The sequence below is a fragment of the Lepidochelys olivacea genome, assembly GCF_965140295.1.
Source record: "Lepidochelys olivacea isolate rLepOli2 genome assembly, chromosome: 7".
Taxonomy (NCBI): domain Eukaryota; kingdom Metazoa; phylum Chordata; order Testudines; family Cheloniidae; genus Lepidochelys; species Lepidochelys olivacea.
The window spans coordinates 3100757-3121306 of NC_140417.1; the positions used below are offsets into that span (position 1 = coordinate 3100757).

The window sequence follows — 20550 nt, forward strand, 5'->3', positions numbered from 1 at the left end:
ACTAAAACAATGGAGGAAAGGGTTTTATGGTGAAAACACAGCAATAGTATTGTGGCTTCTTCAGAAACCTTCCCCATTTCCTCACACATATGACACCTGGGCTAACATTTTCACACCTAGGTGTCTAAGGTTAGGCCCCGAAATAGATATTGCAATGTCTTCAGGAAAGTATCCTGAGCACTCAGAGCCTATCGCGATTGTAGGCACCGTTTACAAGAGGGGCCTCTGAACTGAATGCGGTGTGTTCCAGTTGGGAAGACCCTGACTACAACTCCCATGATGCCTTGGCGAAGAGAGAGAGAGAGAGAGAGAGAGCGCGAGAGAGAGAGAGAGACTTCCTCTTCGAGGGAATGCAAGGAGAGCATGCTGTGGGCTCTGTTTTTAGAGAGGAGCTGAGATTGCTTGCTGGAACTCCGTACTTATAAGGAGATGCTGCTCAACTCCTTGTAGGAAGCAAGAAGCTGCTGCTGAGAACCTTCTGGGACTTTGACCAAGCAGGGAGCCTCAAAGGCTGTTGGGGGCTTCACCGGATAGAGGGACAGAGACTGTTGCTGTGTCCAGAACTCACTGAGCTGGGCCTGCAGTGATTATGATGACCAGTGAGCTACTGGCTCTTGGTAGAGACCTCACATGCCATCCTTTGGTGAACCATCATGCAGATATCCAGGGATTTCCTTACACCCCCCTGAAATTCCCCTACACCCCCCCCCCCACAGTTTTGTGAACTAGTTACATGCAGTGTTGCCAATTTAGTGATTATTTGGAAATCTGAACTGGAATTGAAACATTAACACACACTTTAAACGCATATAAAGTGTATAATAAAATCTGAAAAAAGTATAACAGATTTGAAAAGTATGAACATAGACTAGCTTCCTTATACAGTTGTTGTTTTTTTATGACAATGTCAGTGCATTCATTTCACTGATGTTGGCCAACCTAATAATTTCAAATGATGATACCTAAGCAAAGTCTAAATGACAGCTAGTGATGAGCTGGGGGCTGGGGAGAAAGGTTTCAGGACCAAATTGTATTTACATTCACACCTAATCTACCTAGGTATCCAGCAAACAGAGCTGTGTTGCCCAAGTGATAGATTTTGGCTGGGGTTGGGTTACAAATCACTTGAATGCAGGGGCGTGGGGGAGGGGCGTAATGAAATGCTGTTGTTCTTACTGCAGGAGTAAAGGGCAGTAGAACTGTACTTAGCCTGTGCTGATTGAGGGCATCAAGAGAGAGGGTGGGGACAGGTGTTTTGCTCGATGGTCTGCCTGAGACACATACTATTTGACCTGCCCCTCGCCACTGTTTAAAGACAGAGCTGATTAGGCTCCATAGATAAGGGGCGGGCAAACTAGCCCTTCAAACATTTTAATCCAGCCCTCGAGCTCCTGTTGGGGAGTGGGGTTGGGGGCTTGCTCCGTACAGCTTCCAGAAGCAGCGGTATGTCCCCCGTCCACCTCCTACGTGTAGGGACAGCCAGGGTGCTCTGCACACTGCCCCCCGCCACAAGTGCTGCCCCCACAGCTCCCACTGACCAGAAAACAGGGCCAATCGGAGGTGCAGGGGTGGTGCCTGCAGGTGGGGCAGTGTGCAGAGCCCCCTGGCTATGCCTCTGCATAAGAGCCGGAGGGGGGACATGCCACTGCTTCCAGGAGCTGCTTGAAGTAAGTGCCACCCAGAGCCTGCACCCCTGACCCCCTCCTGCACCCCAACCTCCTGCCCCAGCCCTGATTCCCCCTCCCGCCCTCTGAACCCCTCGGTCCCACCCTCCTGCACCCCAGAGCCCTTACCTCTCACCTGCACCACAACCCCCTACCCCAGCCCAGACCCCGCCTCCCACACCCTGAACTCCTAATTTCTGGTCCCACCCCAGAGCCCGTACCCCCAGCCAGAGCCCTCACTCCCTCCTGCACCCCAACCCTCAATTTTGTAAGCATTCATGGCCCACCATACAATTTCCATACCCATATGTGGCCCTCGGGCCAAAAAGTTTGCCCACCCCTGCCATAGATAGTCTTTTGGTTTGTTAGGTGACCATTACAGCTGAAATCACCGATAACCAGGTCTAAGTGCTTAGACCTGCTGTGGGACAGCGTTTCTGTGGAAGAGACGGCCCAGTCTGCACTAGCAGCGAAGTTCCCCCACTGGTGGAATCTCAACAGACCAACTCGCAGAGGTCACAGTGGCAGGTGGCAGCAGAAGGTGACGGCGCAGGGCCATTGGCAACAGAGCAATGGAGTGAACGGTGGCACAACGAACAACAGTGGCCAGAGCGAACAGTGAGCAGCTGGAGGAACGAGCAAGGTGCCGCCTTGCCCCCCACCTGGGAGGTGAACTCATGCGAAAGCACCTCAGAACTCTGAGTCTCCACTGACCACGGACAACACCGGTGAGTGTTAATGAGGTTGTTAAGAATGCTGGAGACACAACACAGTTCATGCGAACAAACATGGCTGTAGCATCCTACTTTCTATTTAAGCAAGAGATACCACACGCTACAAACTGGAGGCCAATGTTAAGTGCATTGTCACTTGTTCATCCTGAAGTTGAACACTGGTTCCGAACAAGACCAGAAAATGCTCACTGTCTTGCTGCAAGAAACTCAACTGACTGGCTAGACGCATCTGGTGCAACAGTGAAAGATTCAACAGTTGAAAAGTGAAGAACTCTCTCCCCACATTCAAAAAATTTGCATACATGGCTGATGAATGCACCAGTGCAAATGGGCATCAAGTATTAAGTCATTGTGTACGTTATCTTGAGGTCAGTGGTAGGCCAGTAGATGCATTTCTAGATGTTCAAGTAATAGACACTTCAGCTAAATCTGTGACAACCCACATCTTAGACGAGTTAAATGCTTGTCAATTGGACCCCAAACAGATGGCAGCGTGTGCATTTGATGGAGCTGCAAACTTCTCTGGAAAATATGGTGGAGCACAAACTTTGCTCAGAGAAAAGTTTAACCCTCATCTCTCCTATACACACTGCAGAGGCCATCTACTCCAACTAGCGCTAGTACGAGCTGCAGACTCTTCAAAAGACATTTTTTAAAAAGCTATAAATTTAATGTGCTCATTATATTCTTTTTTCAGCAAGAGTCCAAAAAGACTGAATATCTTGGAAAATATAGAAGGTACAGTGGGACTGAAGTTCAAATTAGTCCAACCTGGGAAAACCCTCTGGCTTTCTCAAGAGTGATCCTTGGCTGTTGTCTTAAAATTACTCCAGCCATTATTACTGGCTTTGGAAAGTATCTATGAAGATGGGATGAATCTAAGTAGTGAGGCTCGTGGATTACTTTTCCTACTAGGGATTCACCAAGGGAAAGTCATGCCTGACTAATCTAATTGCTTTCTATGATGAGATAACTGGTTCTGTGGATGAAGGGAAAGCAGTGAACGTGTTATTCCTCGACTTCAGCAAAGCTTTTGACACGGTCTCCCACAGTATTCTTGCCAGCAAGTTAAAGAAGTATGGGCTGGATGGATGCACTACAAGGTGGGTAGAAAGTTGGCTAGATTGTAGGGCCCAATGGGTAGTGATTAATGGCTCCATGTCTAGTTGGCAGCCGGTATCTAGCGGAGTGCCCCAAGGGTCGGTCCTGGGGCCGGTTTTGTTCAGTATCTTCATTAATGATCTGGAGGATGGTGTGGATTGCACCTTCAGCAAGTTTACAGATGACACTAAACTGGGAGGAGTGGTAGATATGCTGGAGGGTAGGGATAGGATACAGAGGGACTTAGACAAATTGGAGGATTGGACCAAAAGAAATCGGATGAGGTTCAACAAGGACAAGTGCAGAGTCCTGCACTTAGGACTGAAAAATCCAATGCACCGCTACAGACTAGGGACTGAATGGCTAGGCAGCAGTTCTGCAGAGAAGGACCTATGGGTGACAATGGACGAGAAGCTGGATATGAGTCAACAGTGTGCCCTTGTTGCCAAGAAGGCCAATGGCATTTTGGGCTGTATAAGTAGGGGCATTGCCAGCAGATCGAGGGACGTGATCGTTCCCCTCTATTCGACATTGGTGAGGCCTCATCTGGAGTACTGTGTCCAGTTTTGGGCCCCACACTACAAGAAGGATGTGGAGAAATTGGAGAGAGTCCAGCGAAGGGCAAAAAAAATGATTAGGGGTCTGGAACAGATGAGTTATGAGGAGAGGCTGAGGGAACTGGGATTGTTTAGTCTGCAGAAGAGAAGAATGAGGGGGAATTTGATAGCTGCTTTTAACTACCTGAAAGGTGGATCCAAAGAGGATGGATCTAGACTATTCTCAGTGATAGCAGATGATAGGACAAGGAGTAACGGTCTCAAGTTGCAGTGGGGGAGATTTAGGTTGGATATTAGGAAAAACTTTTTCACTAGGAGGGTGGTAAAACACTGGAAAGCGTTACCTAGGGAGGTGGTAGAATCCCCTTCCTTAGAAGTTTTTAAGGTCAGGCTTGACAAAGCCCTGGCTGGGATGATTTAGTTGGGATTGGTCCTGCTCTGGGCAGGGGGTTGGACTAGATGACCTCCAGAGGTCCCTTCCAACTCTGATAGTCTATGCTTCTATGATTCTATGAAAATTATAACAAGAAACCAAGAAGGATATAGATGTAGTGCTTCATAGAAGGCTTGAGTAGCCAACTTTAATTTGTGTGATGATTTTAAAACATGAGTTAAATCTAATAAAATAGTCATGAAACATTTTTCAGGTTTTACTATGGTGCCATACAGCCCACCTTCACCCTCTCGGTCTCACCCCTCATTGGCCCTGACCACCACCCCGCCATAAATTCAGACCCCTCTCCTCCCCCCATTTCAATTCCTGGGGAAAACACTGCAACATCTGACCCAGGGGATCCCTGTACGTCACTATGCATACCCTATGCCTTCTGCTCCTTTTACACCAACTGGTCCCTAGGTCACAGTTGGCATGTAGCACTTCTGAAAATCAGGCTGCATTTCTTAGGTGCCTAAAAATGGATGGAGGGTAAGTGATTAGGGCATCCAAACTGAGACAGCTTAAAGGGGTCTGATTTTCAGAGGGTGAGTCCTCAAGCAAAATGGCCTTTCAAACAGGGCACCTAAAACTGCTTTGAGACTCTTGGGTGTAAAGCCCCTAACTTTAGGCATTGAAGTTTAAAAATCTGGAACTATATCAATAAAACCATGGTCATTACTTCAGCAACATTTCCGTTGCAAAGCACTAGAAATGCTCATCTATTATTAACATTATGTATTTGTGTAAGTACAGTTAGTTAATTAGAGCTGTTTCCTTTTAAGCCTGAGGTCCAGAATGCTGGAAACACATTTTTACTTATTCTACCTTTCACTTATTCTACCTCCACTCAGAGCACTTCATTAGTCAGTGGAATGTACCATCAAGTAAACAATGAAAGGGTATTGAGACAATGTACAAAGGTCTTGCTTAGAACACAACTGCCCCATCTATCCTATCACTACATACAATCTAAACAGTACTATAATTCCTAATTTGGGATCCTGCAAACACTTACTATACAGCATAGGCGTTTCTTAGTGCGAGTACAATCGGCTTAAGGCTTGACGCTCAACGAGTTCCACATCGGTGTCACGCTGTGGATATCAGTGGAGTTGCTCCTGATTTACACTAGTATGATTGCAGAATGAGCCCCTTAAATAGCAACTTTAACTCCACGTAAACACTGATGAACATACGGTATGGTAAGTAAGCAAATTATTTGTTCAGCAATAAAACAAGAGCGCTAAGAATGATTTTGAGAAAATTAAGCTAGATGATATTGTAATACAGTAATACTGTTTACTGTAATTTTAGTCCTGCAAATGTAATAGATTTTTGGGAAAGAAATATACTGACATCAAGATAGTAGTTATTCCCCCTTTTTGTCTGACATTTGCATAGCCTGCAGCAATGCTGTTCCTATTCTTCTCCAGCGGCATGAGGGAGCCATAGAATCATAGAATCATAGAATATCGGGGTTGGAAGGGACCTCAGGAGGTCATCTAGTCCAACCCCTGCTCAAAGCAGGACCAATCCCCGACTAAATCATCCCAGCCAGGGCTTTGTCAAGCCTGACCTTAAAAACTTCTAAGGAAGGAGATTCCACCACCTCCCTAGTGAAACATTACAGTGTTTCACCACCCTCCTAGTGAAAAAGTTTTTCCTAATATCCAACCTAAATCTCCCCCACTGCAACTTGAGACCATTGTTCTTTCATCTGCTACCACTGAAAACAGCTGAGCTCCATCCTCTTTGGAACCCCCTTTCAGGTAGTTGAAAGCAGCTATCAAATCCCCCCTCATTCTTCTCTTCCGTAGACTAAACATCCCCAGTTCCCTCAGCCTCTCCTCATAACTCATGTGTTCCAGTCCCCTAATCATTTTTGTTGCCCTCCGATGGACTCTTTCCAATTTTTCCACATCCTTCTTGTAGTATGGGGCCCAAAACTGGACACAGTACTCCAGATGAGGCCTCACCAGTGTCGAAAAGAGGGGAACAATCACATCCATCCATCTGCTGACAATGTCCCTACTTATACACCCCAAAATGCCATTGGCCTTCTTGGCAACAAGGGCACACTGTTGACTCATATCTAGCTTCTCGTCCACTGTCACCCCTAGGTCCTTTTCTGCAGAACTGCTGCCTAGCCATTCGGTCCCTAGTCTGTAGCGGTGCATTGGATTCTTCCGTCCTAAGTGCAGGACTCTGCACTTGTCCTTGTTGAACCTCATCCGATTTCTTTTGGCCCAATCCTCCAATTTGTCTAGGTCCCTCTATCTTATCCCTACCCTCCAGCGTATCTACCTCTCCTCCCAGTTTAGTGTCATCTGCAAACTTGCTGAGGGTGCAATCCACCCCATCCTCCAGATCATTTATGAAGATATTGAACAAAACCGGCTCGAGGACCGACCCTTGGGGCACTCCACTTGATACCGGCTGCCAACTAGACATGGAGCCATTGATCACTACCCACTGAGCCCGACAATCTAACCAGCTTTCTATCCACCTTATAGTCCATTTATCCAGCCCATACTTCTTTAACTTGCTGGCAAGAATACTGTGGGAGACAGTGTCAAAAGCTTTGCTAAAGTCAAGGAACAACACATCCACTGCTTTCCTTTCATCCACAGAACCAGTTATCTCATCATAGAAGGCAATTAGATTAGTCAGGCATGACTTGCCCTTGGTGAATCCATGCTGACTGTTCCTGATCACTTTCCTCTCATCTAAGTGCTTCAGAATTGATTCCTTGAGGACCTGCTCCATGATTTTTTCCAGGGACTGAGGTGAGGCTGACTGGCCTGTAGTTCCCAGGATCCTCCTTCTTCCCTTTTTTAAAGATGGGCACTACAATAGCCTTTTTCCAGTCATCCGGGACTTCACCCGATCGCCATGAGCCTGTAGTCTAGGTCCAACACACCAGCAAAGTCCCAGGAACACAGTCCTTACAACTAACCCTTCTGGCCCTTCTGCTGCTCTATAGCTGGGTCCTCAAGTCTGGCTCCCACTCCTCCTATTTATAAAGTCTGCTCCCTTCCCTTGAGTTCCTATTAGTTCCACTCTTAGAAAGCGACACTGGGTGTCCCCCACCAGGCTGCTTGCCCACAATGGAAATCGCCTAATAAGTAGCTTCAAATGGCTAATGAGTACACCTAGTGCCCACCGCACCCAATTTCTGGATGATTCTGGCCCATCTAGCAGAGTCCCTTCACCCAGCCCTGGGAAGTCTGTAGACACACAGAGTCTCCAAACAAAAACAAGAAATGTGTATCCTCCCCATTGTTTCTTCCCTTATTTAACCCCCTGATCGGTGGGTTACACAGATAATCACTGTATAAACGTACTGTATACTACTCCAGCCGTAACCTGCAGATATGCTGAAGTTAAGAGGTTCACGCAAAGGTTATGTCAGGCTGAGTTTCAAAAACCCCAGGCGATATTAGCGACCTCTCATTTCAGATAAGTGCAAAGGATTGTTTACTTACATAAACAAGGACACAATTCATTCGCAAAACTTATCAAAGGAAAATACATTTGCAATTCTGCTTTGAGAAAATGGAAGTTTCCTGGCGGTTCTGTTTTGATCACTTTTCAGAATCAGAATGGTGACAGATACAATATTGGAGCGGTTCTCTGCCTAATTGGGACTAGCTTTTTCAAAAGAGCTCCACGCCTTGAAGCTCCTATTGTTCTCAAAGGAACAAGAGAAATCTCATGCCAACTGTGGGTGCTAAGCACTTTTGAAAACCTGTTATGTAACAGAATAGCAGAGACATTCACTAATTCTTTTACTATAATTCCTCATATTAAAATATTTTGAAACAGAAGAAATATGTAGTGATGCGTGTTTAGCTAGCTGGAATTAGAAAACAGAGAACATTAGAAAAATGGTCTGGTTTTGAGGGCTTTTGGTTCTAAGATGCTCTATCACTACCTTGAGCTAATGCAGCTATAGGGCGTAATAAAGCTCCAATAATTTATCTGCTAGTCATCCAAGCGTTCTGTACAAAGCACCTTCCTAAAGGACGCTATTGGTTGAACTTAGAGCCCAAGGGGAAAGTCGGAAACTTGCTATGCAGACCTGATTTCCATAGCAGGAATAAAGGAATAGAAAAACTAATTAATTTTACTCATAAAAAGGAAATTCATGTCAACAGTAAAACAGGAAAAAGGACATTTGTTTAATCTGAGTTCATTTTTCAAAAGGAAAGAAGGAAAGCCTTTGCCTTTAGGACATCTGATACTTAAATAGATCATTATCCTTCTTCTGCAGCACTGCTTTGTTATCATGGGTCAATGAACCATTCATAAATGAAAAATTTCCCTTCACTTACCTCTAGCAAAACTGCTGCTTATATTAAGCTACTTGCCATTTTCTTCTGTTAGAGTTTTTTCCACTTTCTCCCTCACACACCTCCTTACTTCCCAGATCAGTTGTTTGGTCCCCAGCTAGCTAGCTTGTCTCACACATAAATTGCTGCACTAACCATAGTTTCTACAACAATGGAGTAACATGTATTACTTGCCACGCGGCTACATTGTGCAAAATAAAGGCCCAAACTGGCTCGGGCCAGTTTGTGTTTTTATAACACGAAGCACAAGTAGAGACGGATGTAGTGGATGGTGCACTGGACTGTGACAGAGGAGACCTGCATTCTAGTCTTCACTCTGCCACTGACTAGCTCTTGGTTTTAGGCAAGACATTTCATCTTTCTGTTCTTCCCCTTCCCCTCCCACATTTTACCAGTCTCATCTACTTAGACTGTATTCGCAAAAAGAAAAGGAGGACTTGTGGCACCTTAGAGACTAACCAATTTCTGTGAGCATAAGCTTTCGTGAGCTACAGCTCACTTCATCGGATGCATTCAGTGGAAAATACAGTGGGGAGATTTATATACACAGAGAACATGAAACAATGTGTGTTACCATACACACTGTAAGGAGAGTGATCACTTAAGGTGAGCTATTACCAGCAGGAGAGCGGGGGGGCGGGGAACCTTTTGTAGTGATAATCAAGGTGGGCCATTTCCAGCAGTTGACAAGAACGTCTGAGGAACAGTGGGGTGGGGGGAAATAGCTTTACTTTGTGTAATGACCCATCCACTCCCAGTCTCTATTCAAGCCTAAGTTAATTATATCCAGTTTGCAAATTAATTCCAATTCAGCAGTCTCTCATTGGAGTCTGTTTCTGAAGTTTTTCTGTTGAAGAATTGTCACTTTTAGGTCTCTGATCGAGTGACCAGAGAGATTGAAGTGTTCTCCAACTGCGCAGCATTGATGACATCTTCATCATCTGGACCCATGGCAAAGAAGCCCTTGAGGAATTCCACCATGATTTCAACAATTTCCGTCCTACCATCAACCTCAGCCTGGACCAGTCCACACAAGAGGCTCGTTCACCTGCACATCCACCAATGTGATATATGCCATCATGTGCCAGCAATGCCCCTCTGCCATGTACATTGGTCAAACTGGACAGTCTCTACATAAAAGAATAAATGGACACAAATCAGACATCAAGAATTATAACATTCAAAAACCAGTTGGAGAACACTTCAATCTCTCTGATCACTCGATTACAGGCCTAAAAGTGACAATTCTTCAACAAAAAACTTCAAAAACAGACTCCAACGAGAGACTGCTGAATTGGAATTAATTTGCAAACTGGATATAATTAACTTAGGCTTGCATAGAGACTGGGAGTGGATGGGTCATTACACAAAGTAAAACTATTTCCCCATGTTTATTTCAACACCCCCCCACCCCCCCAGTTCCTCAGACGTTCTTGTCATCTGCTGGAAATGGCCCACCTTGATTATCACTACAAAAGGTCCTCCCCCCTGCCACTGGTATTAGCTGGTATTAGCTCATCTTAAGTGATCACTCTCTTGTTACAGTGTGTATGGTAACATCCATTGTTTCACGTTCTCTGTGTATATAAATCTCCCCACTGTATTTTCCACGGCATGCATCCGATGAAGTGAGCTGTAGCTCACGAAAGCTCATGCTCAAATAAATTGGTTAGTCTCTAAGGTGCCACAAGTTCTCCTTTTCTTTTTGCCAATACAGACTAACACGGCTGCTACTCTTAGATTGTATTAGCTCTTTGCAGCAGGGACTGTCTCATATTAGAGCTGTTTGGCATTTTTTGTTGAACTGTCTTTTCACTGAAAAAAATGATAATTTGCCAGCACCAAATCAGTTCACAAAACAGGTTCAGTTTCCATGAACCTCCTGACTTGATGCTTTTTTGGAAAAAAGTTTTGAAATAGCCGGGTAGGGCTTGGACAGTTTTAAATGAAAAGCTTTGGATTTTTTGAGTCAAAACAACTTTTTATTTTTACATTTTAGTAAATATAGGGTAAAAAAGTCAAAGTCACGATCAAAACATTTTGAAATGATTGAAACAAAATACTGATTGATCGAAATTTTTCTTGGTTTGTGGGTTCACAACATTTTTTGTGATTTTGACTCTTTGGCCTGCTTAGTGACAGAACAAATTCTGAAAACTCGCAATTTTTCACAGTATGGGAAAATGGTTTTCTATCCAGCCCTATTACGTGTTTGTTCAATGAGGCCCAGAACTCAGCTGGGACACAGAGGTGCTGCTACAGCAGAAATTAATATAATAATATAAACTATAACATTCTATTAAGGGACTTTTCCCCTTCCACCCACCCCTTATTGAGTTATTGAGACTTCTTTACAAGCTAAAATACATTTTAACCCCATTTTTGCCTGTGTAAATGATAAATAATTCAAAGGTACACTCACAGACTGGAGCATCTCCACTGAAACTTTCCATCATTCCAAAACTAATTCTGTGATAACTACAAAGAATAATGATGGAAATTGTGAATCAGAGCTAAATGAACATGAGATTGTAATTAGGACAAGGTATCAAGCGGAGTGCCCCAGGGGACTGTCCTGGGGTCGGTTTTGTTCAACATCTTAATTAATGATCTGGATGATGGGATGGATTGCACACTCAGCAAGTTCGCGGATGACACTAAGCTCAGGGGGAGAGGTAGATATGCTGGAGGGGACGGATAGGGTCCAGAGTGACCTAGACAAATTGGAGGATTGGGCTAAAAGAAATCTGATGAGGTTCAACAAGGACAAGTGCAGAGTCCTGCACGGAGGACGGAAGAATCCCATGCACCACTATAGGCTAGGGACTGAATGCCTCGGCAGCAGTTCTGCAGAAAAAGACCTGCAGTGAACGAGAAGCTGGATATGAGTCAGCAGTGTGCCCTTGTTGCCAAGGAGGCTAATGGCATATTGGGCTGTATTAGTAGGAGCATTGCTAGCAGATCAAAGGAAGTGATTATTCCCCTCTATTTGGCACTGGTGAGGCCACACCTGGGGTATTGCATCCAGTTTTGCGCCCCCCACTACAGAAAGGATGTGGACAAATTGGAGAGAGTCTGGCTGAGAGCAACGAAAATGATTAGGGGGCTGGGGCACATGACTTATGAGGAGAGGCAGAGGGAACTGGGCTTATTTAGTCTGCAGAAGAGAAGAGTGAGGGGGGATTTGATAGCAGCCTTCAACTTCCTGAAGGGGGGTTCCAAAGAGGATGGAGCTCGGCTGTTTTCAGTGGTGGCAGATGACAGGACAAGGAGTAATGGTCTCAAGTTGCAGTGGGGGAGGTCTAGGTTGGATATTAGGAAACACTATTTCACTAGGAGGGTGGTGAAGCACTGGAATAGGTTCCCTAGGGAGGTGGTGGCATCTCCATCCTTAGAGGTGTTTAAGACCCAACTTGACAAAGCACTGGCTGGGATGATTTAGTTGGGGTTGGTCCTTCTTTGAGCAGGGGGTTGGACTAGATGACCTCCTGAGGTCCCTTCCAACCCTAATCTTCTATGATTGAAGTTTGTATATATAAAAAGGCAAATGCCAAAATGAATCCATTATGAAATGTCGCCATTAAAAAACCCCACAACTTTACATAAGAGTAGGACAGTTTAAAACAATCTTTTGGTCAAATTCTTATCTGGGCAAATCTATTTACCTCGAATTTCCCCTCGAGTTTAAAATTAGATAAAGTATTCCTCACTTCCTGTCATAATCCATTGCATAGAATTGCTATCTGCTGTTGAAAAGCTGATGTGCTTCACCCCAGAGTTGTTCAATGATGGTGAAGTGACTATTTCCTGAATAGTGAGGGACTGTAAAGAGCATTGGGATCTTTTTGGATCAAATAAGCCTAAATCATCCTTCAGAATGTCTAAGCACATTCTTCTGGCATATTTTTAAATCCTGCAAAATTGTTCATGCATCACTCCTCAAAAGAATGTGGATTTATTTAAATTTACTAGATAAGGCAACTTCACATAAAAGAAGAAAAGTGCATTGCACCTCTCAGAAATGTAACAAGACACCATTTACATTTTTGTAGTGATCGTTCTACTGTAGAACACATTTGAACTTTCATATTTCCATTTTCTAAGCACTGGAATCAATAATTTCATGATTTCTTTATTCATTGTAAATTGCCACTGAATAAGGAATTCTGTATTTTTAAGCTTTGATGTGTGCAGCTACATATTTCCTTCAAATTCTTCTGAGTCAGTCCATGCCATTAAAGAAGAATACATGCAATTTAATAAACTAACTTCTTTGTTCTAAGGAGTAAGACAGCTTGTTAAACTTTATTATAACTTACAACTGTATGGTCCTCTATATAAATCCAGTAGAGGTCTCTCAAAAGCCATTTCTTCTCTTTAACACATATGCATCTATATTGTGTGTACTTGTATTGATTTATTAAATAAAATAGGAATCGCTAAACTTTCCAGAAACTATAAATACACACCCTTTTATTACTCTACTGATTTCCAGTTCTATGCCATAGGAGTAGAGCAGTGGTGAAACAGACCCAGTATTTACAAACTAATGTCATTGAGAAGTGTTTCAAAGTGAACATTTGCCGGAAGACTTCCCATACTCACATAACTTTGTTTTTAAAGGCTTCTGAATGCCACTTATTGATCAATCAATTCCAAACCATCAAAGCCATGCATACAGTGGTTAAAGCCCTGGAATGGAACTCAGGAGATCTGGGTGCAGTTCCCAGCTCTCCCAGTCAGACTCCCCGCGTTATTTTTCTCTTTTAAGATGCGGAACGTTGGCATTTAACAGTTACATCATTTTTATTTAAAACCCCATGTAAGACAGCAACGACAGCCTGCTGTGTGAGCCAGCTACTGTCTGCTCTGCCCAGGATGGGACAGAACCCCATCTTCTAACATCAAGGGTAACCTTTGGTCTCTGCAACTGGACTCTCACACTTAGACAAGGATAGCTATCCCACAACCCCCGTTCGGATCCTGGACAAGTCACTTAACTCATCAGTGCCTCATATCCAGTCTGTGGAATAGGGTTAGCAATCCTTCCTTTCTCCCACTGATGGTCTATTTAGCTTTTAAGCCAGTTGTGGCAAGTGCTGTTTCTCAGCACATGTATTGACCAGACCTGGCACAATGGGACACTAATATTACTTGGGGAATGTAGGCACTGCTGTAATGCCAAATATAACAAGTGATACATGTGAATTTGAGTTTATTTTGCCACGTGAGAGTGTAAATCCCCAACATGTGCATGGATATTTGGAAACACGCATGCAGAGTACAGTGATCACTATTAAAAACAGATAATTTGCCTAAATATACAACATGGTTATTTCCTGTTTTGTTCTGTAGGGGGAAAATCTAATCTCAGCTACCACAGAGCTGTAACTGTTGATAGATAATTCAGACATTTACATGATGACACAACAGGTGGAAGTTTTCACTCTACAAATGTGCATTAAATTTTGGGCTGAAAATCAGAGGCAGTCAGTTTTAATTCACTTTATTTGACTTTGGAATTTGAAGCCCAAATTATTAGAATTGCACATCTGGGGCTTACTGCAAACTCTAGGGAAGTCAATGGGGCATGGGTTTTGGATCAGACCCTCGGTTTGCTGATGTACTCAGTGCAAATTCATACACAAATGACCAGGTCGACATCTAAACTGTCCATTAAGCATGCAAAAGTGTAGGCATTTCTGTGTGTGCTGCTCTAAAAATCTGTGCTGATATAGAATTTTAATGAGAAAATGTTTGATTTTATCAGAGAAATATTCTAAGGGGAGAAAATCCCACGATCTGAAAAACTTTAGACTTGGAATGGGCCTTATTCTGTTTAAACCTATTTATTTGTGGTACACGGCACACTCTGCACGTTGGCGTTTGTTTTGGTTTTTCAATCTGAGCTTCAACCAAAGCTTTATACAGACAAAAATGAAATATTTTCTAGGTAGTGACATCCAGACAGTAAGACACATGTACCTCTAATGAGGGAGCAATGCACTAACAATTTAGTTCTACAAATTACTTGATGTTTAAGAAGAACAAGAGATCCCACATCTTTTTGGTCTTTTACAAACAAAACTGAAACATTACTTCCCTTTTTACAATACCTGTAGCTATTTTAAATCACCTTTGATTGATACCATCTCTATTAATATTGCCTTAATAGTTTGCTTCCAAAAGCTTCATTTTGATGGAGTAGAAAAACCAGGTACCTACACAAACCGAATACTCTGATATTTCTTCATGTATTTCATGAGGCTTTGTTAACATCTTACAAGAGAGTGTTTGTTAATCTGCACTCCTGTCTCTGATGATCCCTTATGGATGAATGTATGTCACTCATTTACAAAATGACTCTCAGCAAGAAATCTCTTGTCTTTGAGATTAAGGCCTGGTTCATTTTATGTCTTACAGTTCCTTATTGTTGTATGAATAGCAGGATTAATACTTCACTCCGCACATGCAGATTGTACAACCGGTTATGATATTAGCTGCGGGTATTGCATTGCTACAATATCTTTCTAATGGGAGGAAATATACAAGAGATATGCAGAGATGAGCCCCAGTGGGTGTGAGACTTTCAACTTCCTACTGGTCGGTTTGACCCTACCTGGGAAGAGAATGAAGTCTGTTAGCATGGCTGGCTGGAGGCAGAACTTCTAGTTTCATGGTGATGTAGTGAATCAGTTTATTTTCTGAGTCAGTATGAGAATAAAAGAATCTTTCCAACCACATATATGACGTCTGACGAGAATGAACACATAGCAGGAATAAGAAACTATTCTTTTCTTCAAATGCTATCCTGCATGATCTTGGATCATGTTGTTTAGAGCACATGGAATCTAGTGAGCTTTCAAGCGTTAGAGGCATCCAACATCTTATCCTTCGGATTCAGCTGGAGCATTGTGGCTGGGGGCAGACCGTTTGTCATGACTTGTAAACACGACTTCTCCTACAACCTTTATCCTAATAAAAAAGAATGCCAGATCTCAAAGAATGTGGGAGAATGCAGAACTAATAAAACAATACTTTCAGAAAACAACTGCTTGTCATTTATGCTTTCTCCACCCCTATATAGGTCCCCACTCTTGCTGGCCCTCTGCACTGGGGTGGATTTCATTCAATACGGACAGGAGCAGATTTGCAGAGCCTTCTGGAAAAAAGAGTGATGATCTAGGCAGGAATATATAGTGCTAGAGGAATATTCTTTGGGGGTGGAGGGATGGCTTGTATGCCTGGATTTTCAATGCATGGAAGAAAAACTGAAGTTAGGTTACTTAGAAAACAATTTTTAAAGCTTATTAATTTGGGGGAAAATATATCTGAGAACTGTAAAAATGACATCATGGCGTGCCAACAGAAATGACTCATAATAGAAACTGAAAAATTGCTTCAGATTATTCAGCCACACACAATGTATGTTTCTGTTCCTAATCTACTCTGCCACTTCTTGGTGTTCATCAAAAAATCATTAAGATAAATCAAATTATCTGAACATTGTCCATCTTGATAAGGCAGCTTTGTACATGTTTACATGAATACAGAAGGCCAGATTTAAGCAGTAAAAGTGAGAATTGGCAGATGCAGTGGAACAAAAGGAAATCAATATAAATCTGACAGATCTGTGTGCACTGCGATGATAAGAGCAAAGCTTTAAACCTATATGGCTGCTTTTTACAGCTGTTGTTCAATCTATTATTTACTATAACCAATCTTCTAACCCCATTGAAGCTGCTTAAAATAATTCTTAATGCCTCTGAAAAATGCAACACCTCCAAAACATGGACAAGAACAGAGGTTTTTTTGTTTTGTTTTGGGTTTTTTTTGCAGAAAACTCCATGTATTTGATTTAAATACAGAAGTTGTACAATCTGAATCACAGTAAGTGGCATCAAAGTAATCTGTTATTCACAATGTAGTGATTCCAGTGACTGGAAATGGAAATATAAGGCAGGAAAAGCTAGATGCTCTACCATCATCTTCTCCTCATTTTCAATCATGCCTTCCTTCCTCTAATACACTAGCTAAATTACTTCAGGGTATGTGGATCATGTCAATAAGAGCCTGACTCGCCCACCCTTGCTCATAGTGAACAATACTTCACTTCAGGAATAGCCCCATTAGGCTAGATCGTCACTTCAGGTGCAACCCTGAGCAGTGGTGGGGACGTAAGATGCACTAACCCAGGGTACACTGGGCCTCAGAGACACATCTCTGTCCCACAAGTCTTCTCCCGCTCCAGGGGGCAGTAATTTACTGCAAGCTTATCCCAGCAGTGCTAAAAATATGATTTTGACAACTATATTGTGCCTTGTACCCTTGAGGGACCCAAAGCTATATCTCTGTATACACACATATACTCTCTATGCGTAGCTATGCATGCATACATATGCTACCAGTGAAATGCAGCCATCTCTGGAGTAGAAAGTAGAAACCAACCAGTACTTAGGATACAAGAGTGGGAGGGGATATCTTGGATAGGACAAAGGGGTATGAAGAGGACCATGGGATCTAACATGTCCATGCAGAGCAGCCAGCAGATCTGTCTTAATGTCTCATCCAAATGATCTGCACCACAGGAAACTGCACTGAATTCAGTTCATTAGCCATGCCCTGGTGGCATTTGCACATGACATCAAGAGACTCATTTCAAACCTGGGGTTTAGGCTCACTATTCAGCCCCTCCAGCTAGAAATTCCAGTCACTTGTGAACATAGGTTTCAGAATATAGTTTTCATCACATTTGGGGGGATCGCTGTACAAAGAAAACTGGTTTAATCCACTCTATTTTTGTATTGTCTCCCAAGTTTCAGAAAGTATAACAATTAATGATCAAATATTAGGGCTGTGATAAATCTATTTTCTTTAGATTTACTGAATAACAGATTTCAGGCATTAAACTTAATTGGATGCCAGTTTTAGCTTGATAGTAATGAATCATGTTATTTGTGGGAAAGACAGCTCCATAAGCCAGTATATAGACAACCAGCGTTGTCTACCTTTTATGTGGCATTTGATCTCTCTCCACAGCTCTGACCCTATAATTGAAGAACCTCTGGGTAAATCAGTTTGTGTAGCTTAACTAAGCCTGGGGCAACTTGCCTAAACTCTGCAGAAGTAGGTGGCTTTGAAAATATAGGCTTTAATTGCTTTGTTTTCATTTTTAAGGGGTCTTCTTCATTAGACAATTTAATTCCTCCCTCCTGCTTTGTCTTCTCAGGAGTTCAGGTTTTAGGGGGAGACTGCTGGATCTGTGATTGAGGCTGGTTCACCTAGCTCTCTCTAGTGAAGGGAACTAGTGGGAGCTCTACCAAGAGGAGGACATTAAGGGCTCTGATGGGCAGTTTGTGAACCACCATAATAGGTAGCTATCCTGCAATACTGAACAGTTAGTAACTATGAGGACAGCAAGCATCTAACCAGCTGTATTTTCCTTTGGTGTCAGACCAGTGGAGCAGCAGCCTGAGGAATATCATACAAGCTCAATTATCAGAGTATCACAAGGGAGGCGCAGTAAGTTTGGATAATCATGGTTCCAGGTGATGACAGTAATTTTGAAGGTAATTGGTAGATAATGAGGGACATAATCCTGTTTAGATAACAGGAAGTTTCAGAAAACGGAGGTGGGATAAATGAGGTTCTACTGTAGTGAGCGCATTTGTTTACAGGTATTAAATTAGGGAAGGATTTTCAAAAGTGTTTAATGGAGTAAAGCACCCAACTCCCATTAATTTTGCAGTGGCAGCTGAGCACCGTAGGTGTCTGAAAATCCCCCTGCTAAAACCTTAGGGAATGATCTAACTGCTATTAAAGATTGTTAGGTAAAAGGAGCACATGGTGAACCCGCTATCCGCAAGATATCCACTGATGTTATTCCATTGACCCCAAGGAACTCTTGCAATTGCAAATTCCAATGACACAGACATTGGACCAGTATGGTGACTGTATGGGCTATTATACTATACTAATTAACAAAGCTTGAAAACAGGGACACCTAGCTGAAACAAATGATCCACAAGAAAAGAAGCAAAGGAGTCCACTGTCGTTTTTCCAGATGCTGTTTCTTCTCTCCCTCTTATGAGAACTTTTGGAAACAAGATTAACACCTTTTATTTTAGCATTAAAATGGCATAGGAGATCGAATGTAGTTGTCCGTGGTGCTAAAAGACTAAAGAACGAGCCCCAAGAAGCAACAGAGATGGAAGGCAGCCCTTAACAGGTGCAGAAATGGAAAGGAAGTGAAATGTAATTTGGAACTGATAGAGATACTTGAGGATCATGAGGAAAGGACCAATAGACTATTCTGCAGCGCATGTACCTGGGGATTAAGGTTACTTAGACAATCTAGTGAATCAGCTTTCACTCCACTGCAGAATAGGGGGATGGGAAGTGCTGAAGAATCCACGTAGTTTATAAGTGGAGTTCAAGAAACGTGCTACCATGCCAATAAGATAAATTATTTAAAGCCATTCTACTGTGACTATCTTATTTTGACAATATCTTTCATACCCAATTTAATATAAAACCTTGATATTTAAGACAATATTCAGGAAGTAACTCCACATATGTCTAGGGCTCCCGGAGATACATTTTCATGCTAAGGTAACCAAGACATAACTAAACATAAGTCCCGTTTAAGAATCAGGGAAGTGCATGATTAGTGAGGAGCATGTTTCTAATGCCTTGCAGACTACATTGAATCACATTCCTTGTATTAATATAAAATAAAACCCAAATACACATGCTAAAATAATATTGACTATTTGTCCAAGTCTTTGAAAACTGTGGAGAAGGGGGAAATCAGAATGCAGGTCTCACCTGTTCTTTTACATAGATCATAAGCCATTTGGGGTAAGGGCAATGAGGTGCTGATCCCTGTTTGAGCTTGGTAGGCATGAACCTATTGTTATTGTTAATTCTCAGCTCCCCTCATTGTGCCAAGGCATTTCAGCATGCATAGTACAGAAATCCATACATTCTAAGACTCCTGCAATGATCTGGCATAAGAGGATGAAACAAAGACAAGCTGCAGTTAACTCTGTGCAACTTTATTTGTATGTGTGTCATCTGAAAACATGATTTTACCATAATTTTCTCTTTTATTATTTCCTTTCTGTGGCTTGGGAATAAAGACAGTATCAAGACTTTCTCAGACACGGTCACTGAAATGATAATGGCCCTTCCACTGAAATCAACAGAGACCTAATCTCTAAATCAAGTTAGAGGACCAGAGCTGAGGAGGAACCAGTACTCTTTGTCATGTCATTGCATAGGTCTATCTGCCATTTCCTGTGGGTTACTGAAAGAACAGGCTGTGCAGGTCTCTTTACATAATGTGGGAGTTTCTAATGCACAGATTACTGATTTAATGGGGTTTTATCATGTCATCATGTGCCAGGGGATCCCTTAAGCCCTGCTTAATGTATGTATTATGATGGCTCTTTTCTATTATCACAGTCTGTCATTTTAATGGGGATTTGCATATTAAGAGCCAGGTTGTGTCCAGCCCCTGCATGGTGGTGCAAATGGAAGGGGAGGGAAAGAGGCTTCTTCTTCCCTCTTTCCCTTGTGTACCACCATGCAGAGGCCAAGCACAAGTAAAAAGCCTTCGCTCCAAAGGAATTCAATCCCACCCTGTGCAGAGCAACAGCATCACTGTGCCCCTCTCAAACCTAATTTGATGCCCCCAGGGTAATT

General features: G+C 42.7%; 1 protein-coding gene across 17 annotated transcripts in view; it reads right to left on the bottom strand.

Annotated features, from left to right (window-relative positions):
- The window catches only part of FHIT (fragile histidine triad diadenosine triphosphatase), a 1100422-nt gene that overhangs the window by 232427 nt on the left and 847445 nt on the right, over positions 1-20550 (bottom strand). The window lies entirely within an intron of this gene.